We start from the raw sequence: 7,169 nt of genomic DNA on the forward strand, positions 1-7,169 counted from the left end.
ATGACTCAATTGGCTCGGTCGATATTGTGCCTTGGACTTTGTTTTTCAATGGATCCGTGTGCACTCACGGTTGTGGTATCGGCTTAGTTATAATTTCTCCTCGGGGTGCAAGTTTCGAGTTTGCCTATACTATTAAGCCTTATGCAACTAACAATCAGGCTGAATATGAAGCGGTTCTCAAAGGATTGCAGTTGCTCAAGGAAGTTGAAGCTGATGCTGTTGAAATTATGGGTGATTCTTTGTTGGTGATCAGTCAATTGGCAAGACAGTATGAATGCAAAAATGATACGTTGATGGTTTACAATGAAAAGTGCCGAGAATTGATGGATGGATTTCGGCTAGTAACTTTGAAACATGTGTCTCGAGAGCAAAATATTGAAGCTAATGATTTGGCTCAGGGAGCATCGGGGTACAAGCCGATGACGAAGGATATCAAGGTGGAAATCGCTACTATATCAGCCGATGATTGGAGATATGATATTTTTCAATATTTGCAGAATCCATCTCAATCAGCTTCTCGGAAGTTGCTCTATAAAGCTTTGAAATACACCTTGTTGGATGATGAGTTATGTTATCGGATGATTGATGGGGTGTTGCTTAAATGTTTGAGTGCTGATCAAGCCAAGGTTGCGATAGGCGAGGTACATGAAGGAATTTGTGGAACTCATCAATCGGCTCATAAGATGAAGTGGTTGCTTCGGCAGGCAGGATATTTTTGGCCGACAATGTTGGAAGATTGCTTCAGATATTACAAAGGATGTCAAGATTGTCAGAAGTTTGGAGCAATTCAGCGAGCACCGGCGTCGGCTATGAATTCTATTATCAAGCCATGGCCATTCAGAGGTTGGGGAATTGATATGATCGGTATGATTAATCCACCTTCAAGCAAGGGACATAAGTTTATATTGGTGGCAACCGATTACTTTACCAAGTGGGTAGAAACGATTTCTTTGAAGAAAGTTGATTCAGGGGATGCTATACAATTCGTTCAAGAGCATATTATTTACCAGTTTGGTATTCCTCAGACCATTACAACCGATCAGGGCTCGATCTTCATGTACCGATGAGTTTGTTCAATTTGCCGATAGCATGGGTATCAAATTATTGAATTCTTCGCCATATTATGCACAAGCTAATGGGCAAGCCGAGGCATCTAACAAGAGTTTGATCAAGCTCATTAAGAGGAAGATTTCTGATTATCCTCGGCAATGGCATACTAGGTTGGCCGAAGCATTGTAGTCTTATCGGATGGCTTGTCATGGATCAATTCAAGTTCCTCCTTATAAGCTTCTTTATGGACATGAGGCAGTTTTACCATGGGAAGTTAGAATCGGCTTAAGAAGAACAGAATTACAAAACGAATTGACAGCCGATGAATATTACAATCTCATGGCCGATGAAAGGGAAGATTTGGTCCAATCCAGATTGAAAGGATTGCTAAGCATTATAACAAGATGGTAGTCCCTAAGTCTTTTTCTGAAGGAGAGTTTGTTTGGAAGCTGATCTTGCCGATAGGAACTCGAGATAACAAATTCGGCAAGTGGTCACCGAATTGGGAAGGACCATTTCAAATCCATAAGGTTGTGTCCAAAGGAGCTTATATGTTGCAAGGACTTGATGGAGAAGTTTATGGACATCGCTCAATGGCAAGTACTTAAAGAAATATTATCCAAGTGTTTGGGTTAATGCATGATCGGCTGAGTGTTGCCGATACATGATAGCCGATGTGTTTGCATCGCCTTGAGATAGCCGATATAGTTATATCACCCTTAGTTGTTTTCTTATTCATAATCGGTTGTGTTTTGCCGATGTATGATGGCCGATATAGTTATATTGCCCTTAGTTGTTTTATTATCTAATCAGTTGTGTTCTGCCGATGTATGATGGACGATATTTAATATATCGCCCTTAGTCTAAATTATAATTTTATCAATGCCTTCAGCATTGCAAAATTAGGGGGGCACATATATACAAAAGTCGAGAATTTTTTGCGTAAAGAAATTTCAAGCAAATTGAGAAGTTATATTAATCGACACAAAGGATCAGTGACAATCAAAAGGAGTACCAACGTTTCTTAGCCAATCACAAAAATTTTCTAAGTCCTATTACAAATATAATCATTCAGATAAGTAACGCTAGATAGCCGACACAGCCCATTCTCTAATTTGATCTACTTCTTCAATAGCTTGGATGTCTTGGGCATCGGTTCCAGGAATGACCTTGATGGACTTGGTCATATCAGCCACATTCTTGATAGCCGATTTCAGTCTAGACTTCTGTTCTTCGACAGCATTTGGGAGATTGGCTAATTTTTGTTTTTCCAAATCCAGCTCGGCGTTGCACTCTTGAAGTTGCGCTATGAGATCAATTTTGCGGGCCTCCAGCCAATCTATGTTAGACTGAATTGGCCCAACAGAGAGTTGATCAAGCTTGGCTTTCTCTTCATGTACAAGTTGCCGATTGGCTTTGGATAGTGGCTTCAATATCCTTTCGCTCTCGCCGATCGGCTATTCTCTGCTTGGCTTTGTCCAGCTTGAATTGATGCTGTTCGAGATATACAGCTGGAGAGATGGTGTTCGCCGAATCATCCGGGATTAGAGCTTGGATCTCTGCGAATCTTGCCTGGATTGAGCCACAGTCAGCCACCAAGTTATCCAATGATGACTCTAGCCGATGAGATATATCCTCAAGAGTTTTCTTGACATCTTCATTCAGAGGTGCTAGAGTTTTGCTTGTTGTCTCTTCTTCTGCCTCTTCACACTACAAGAGATCTTATGATAGGTGACGTTTCATTTACATCACAAACACATAAAATTTCGTCACGTTTTATAATCTGTGACGCTCGCGTGACGAAAATTCATTCGTCACCTATCATGCGTCTCTAATGGCGTTCTATGACGAAACCTTATTTTTTCGTCATTAATGTAGTGACAATCCTTCTGTCGTCATAACTTTATGACGCTCATATTCGTCATTATCTAGCGTAAAAAAACGTCATAAAATGTATGATGGGCTGTCAAGAACCATGTAGTTCTCGTGGGCTAAGCCCAATTGTAAATCTCGTCAGCTTTAGGCCTAGCCCATCTACAATATAGCAATTTACACACTATTGGCCTGTTTAGGGCAATGTCATAAGGAACCTATTTATGGGCCAAATCCAATTACGTAGCAGTTTATACACTATTTCAGCCCAGTTTGCTAATCCATTTGTAGCATACTAGCAGTACCAAATAACAAGTGGGCCAAGCCCATTTCAAAAGACTTTACAAGCCCAATAAATCATATAGCACAAAAATTACAGCCCTTATAATAGCTAATAAAATCCAATGATCTTCTAATACAGTGCAAATACATATGGGCCAACCCAGCCACATGTTCAAATACAATCACAGGTTCACTGACCATGAATACATTATAGGTTAACTAGCCAAAACAAAATACATCGGCACATAATCAGGTTCAGTACATCAGTATATCACTCTGACCAAAACCAGCCAGTCATTGACTTTAACACATAATCACAAGTCAAAATACATATGCGCCAACCCAAGTCCAAATACAATCTCAGGTTCACTTACCAAACGCAAAACCAAGTGTCGAAATCACACTAACCAAAATCCACTGCCGTCTCATCATGAATCATCAAGGCGACATGAGGAGGATTGACAAACCTTACCTCTGAAATTACATGTAAACAATTTATAAATACAAGACAAAAAATTGTAAACAAAACATGCCATCACAGTATGAAAGATTTTTTGTATACATAGTTAATGGGTTATATACAACAAGCAATCATTGTAAAGTTTTCTTATCCATAAAACTAGATGGTACCCCGAGCGTTGCTTCAGGATATTTACATCGACACTTTAGCAAAAGAGATATAAACAAGTAACTACGTTTGAACTTATAGGTTATTCTTGGAGATAGTATGGTAACTAAATTCTAACTATAATATATCAATGCATTTTTTATACATGCCCAGAATAGTGTATGGGCTGACCTGGAAATGATAAACACAGAAGAGTGAAGAATCCTAGTTTACATCCAAGTTTGATGGAAATAATATAATCCTAAGGAAATAGAATAAATAACTTCTTTTCAGTAGTAAACTAAAAATCTGTCAAATACTACAAACTAATAAAAGGATATGATGGATGTAATATGTTCAACTGTGAACAGGCAATAAACATTTCTTGAATTAAGAAAATGCATCAATGTTATATGGACTGTGGGGTCAAATATTTCTAGAAGGCAGTTTCTCTTTCCTAAGGATCATGGAAAGAAAAATCTAACATGTTATTCTGGTTACCTTCTCAAAGTATGTCTTTGGAGGAGCGATAACACCGCCAGCACCCATCACAGGTTCAGCAATGAAAGCAGCAATCTGAAAATAAAAGGGATACGGAATGCATCAGAGATTATTCAGCAAAATATAGGATATGGTCTTTTCTGATGGCATCAGAATAAGATTCTCCAGATTTAGGAGAACTCCCACTTTTCAGGGGAAATAACAACTGAAATCAACCAAGAACTCAACTACCTGAACCTATTTATCATTACACAAAGACAATGTTGCACAATCATAAATACTCCAGTTTATCTTTTAAGTAGGTTTGCATGTCTTTCCGATAGAAGATTCTATTAGAATTGCCTTACTTATATCACATTTTGTTCTTTATCTTGAACAGATGTAGCTTAGCTCTATCACACTTACAGAAAATACATCCATGTATACACTATCTACCGCCACAACCATACAAAAGTAGCACTAATTAACTATAAGTTTCTGCAAATGGAAGTCTAAGCACTAACACGCATAAAAGAAACTAATTGAACCTGGAATAAATTAGCTTAGGCATATTAAAGCTGTGAGAGTTTGGTACAGCAAAATTTGTGAATTGATATAGCAAAATCGATCGGTTGAGTTAGTAGATGAAAAAAAGAATTCAGGTAGTAGACAAAGCAAAAATGCAACCTGAATTAGAGCATAGGCATAGCAAACGATTGGGCATATGCATAGCATGATGAGATAAAAATGCTATATGTTCATGTGACCAGGATTAAGAAAAAACAACACAGGAAGTTTTGGATTGAAGAATGAATTGCACATGTCTCACCTAAGCCAGCATTACCTTCACCATTCTCATCTGCTCTCACCATCACCTATTGAAGTAGACAGTCAACATGGTCAGATCAACCTACAAAGCATAAGTTGAGAATTGGAGAGAAGAGAACGAACGTGTAGAACTAAACCAAATCAAATGCAGCATGGATCTTAAACATATATAATACAGGATCTTATAGTAGGCAATGGCATGTAAGCACAACTACATACATATATATAATATATGGATCTTATAGTAGGCAATGGCATGTAAGCACAACTACATACATATATATAATACAGATTATAAACCAAGAAACTGAAGGAAGGAAGGAAGGATTGAATTAACTCGAAATGGAACTCAAACCATGAGCAGCAAAATGCCTCTGCCATCTCAGATCTGGAAGCTGCTGCTTCCAATAAAATGCAGGAGCACACCAACACCCACCCTCTCTCATTCAACCATCCATTTCTTGGTGCCACAACCCACAAACAGCAAACGAACATGATCAACAGTAACGGAGAAGAAACAGAGGAACATTTCTACTAGAGTACTACTGAATGTAAAGAAATGAAAGGTTATTCACAAGTGGAGAAACAAAAGGAAAAGGGAAAGGAAGAACCACACAGAGCAAGAGAGAAAAAAGAAGAAGAAACATTGCATGCTAAAACTTTGGGGGAGGTGATGAAAGGAACTGTACGAGATTCCAGCCAAAAAAACCTATGAATTCAGACCATAGAGCATTTCTTGAATTACCTCAGAACCTATGAATTCAGACCATGGAGCATTTCTTGAGGTCGCTAGACGGCTGGGAGGAGGTGCGGCGCGGCGCGACTTGGCCGGCGGTGACGCCGGTGCCTCGACAGCTCGCCGCTTCCGCGCTCGATGGGCGCGCGAGAGGAAGGGGTGGGTGCCGCTTGCCCGCACCCTGCAGCTTGGCGGTCCCCCACCGGATAGCCTCCAGCTCCAACGCCGCTGCCATGCTGCCGGCCGCCGTCGCGTGGCACCACGCCGCCGACCCGGCCCTGCCGCCGCCGCCGACGCAGCACCCCAGCCACGCTCCAGCGGCGGAGGCGGAGGCGAGCGGCAGCCGCGGCACACGGTGATATTTTCTCTCCGAAGGGGACGGTGGCGGCTGGTTTCGATGGATTTGGGACTTGGGATCAGCTAGGGTTTGGGGAACCAGCGTGGGGTATGAAGCAATCGCAACGCGGTTTTACCAAAATGACCCTAGTGCGCCCACATTAGTTACTGAATTGTTTGGACAAAACGGTCTATTCACCTTGAAAATTTTTCGCTTGACCGCGCAGTGGATTGACCGCAAACATTTTGCGTCTACAAAATTTTGGCTCCCGCCCCACCAAAAATTTGGCGCCTGCGGTATCTTTCTTTTTGGAAAAAAAACGAACTATATGCAAAAATAATTACTATAGCAAATAAACAGTATATTACAACATAAATATATTTTTAATAAAATGAAGACATTTGGTTAAAATGGGTGATAATGTTACCAATTTTTTGAAATGGCATCCAAAACAAGTTACAAGAGCAAATGAACATTATATTCCTACATAAATATTTTTCATATATGTGGTACTTTTTAATTTCAAATTATGAGGACTTTAAATTTAATTTTATGTTGATTTTTGTGTTTCAAATGCAAAAATCATAAACAACAAAATTGTAGAACTCATCGAGATCTACAACTATTATATTGGTCCTTTTTACAATTAAGTTCATTTGAACAATTCAAATTTTGACAACTTCAAAAAAAAAATTAGGGTTAATAAATGATTTCAAATGGAAAGATCACCAAAACCAAAGTTGTAGAACTCGTCGAGATACAAAATTTTAATTTTGGTCATTTCTTCATCTGACTCTATTTGAACAATTTGAAATTTGAAATTCAAAGCTTGAGAACTTCAAATAGAATTTTTTATCGGTGAACGATTTCAACTGAAAAAGTCATCAATAAAAAAGTGGTATAACTCATCAAGATCTATAACTTTTATTTTGATCATTTTTTCATCCGACAAAGTGTTTTGTAACATTGTTCATAAA

At 39.2% G+C, this 7,169-nt stretch overlaps 1 long non-coding RNA gene across 1 annotated transcript; it reads right to left on the reverse strand.

The window, feature by feature from the left end:
• Nucleotides 1-3,284: 3,284 nt before the first annotated feature.
• Nucleotides 3,285-6,273, reverse strand: LOC9269970 (uncharacterized). The gene is made up of 4 exons (XR_001540211.3): nt 5,865-6,273; nt 5,121-5,166; nt 4,313-4,387; nt 3,285-3,678 (listed from the first exon to the last, which is right to left on the reverse strand). It is a non-coding gene; the product is annotated as an uncharacterized lncRNA (long non-coding RNA).
• Between the last annotated feature and the right edge of the window lie 896 nt (nt 6,274-7,169).

The sequence above is a fragment of the Oryza sativa genome, chromosome 1, assembly GCF_034140825.1.
Source record: "Oryza sativa Japonica Group chromosome 1, ASM3414082v1".
NCBI classification, from domain to species: Eukaryota; Viridiplantae; Streptophyta; class Magnoliopsida; order Poales; family Poaceae; genus Oryza; species Oryza sativa.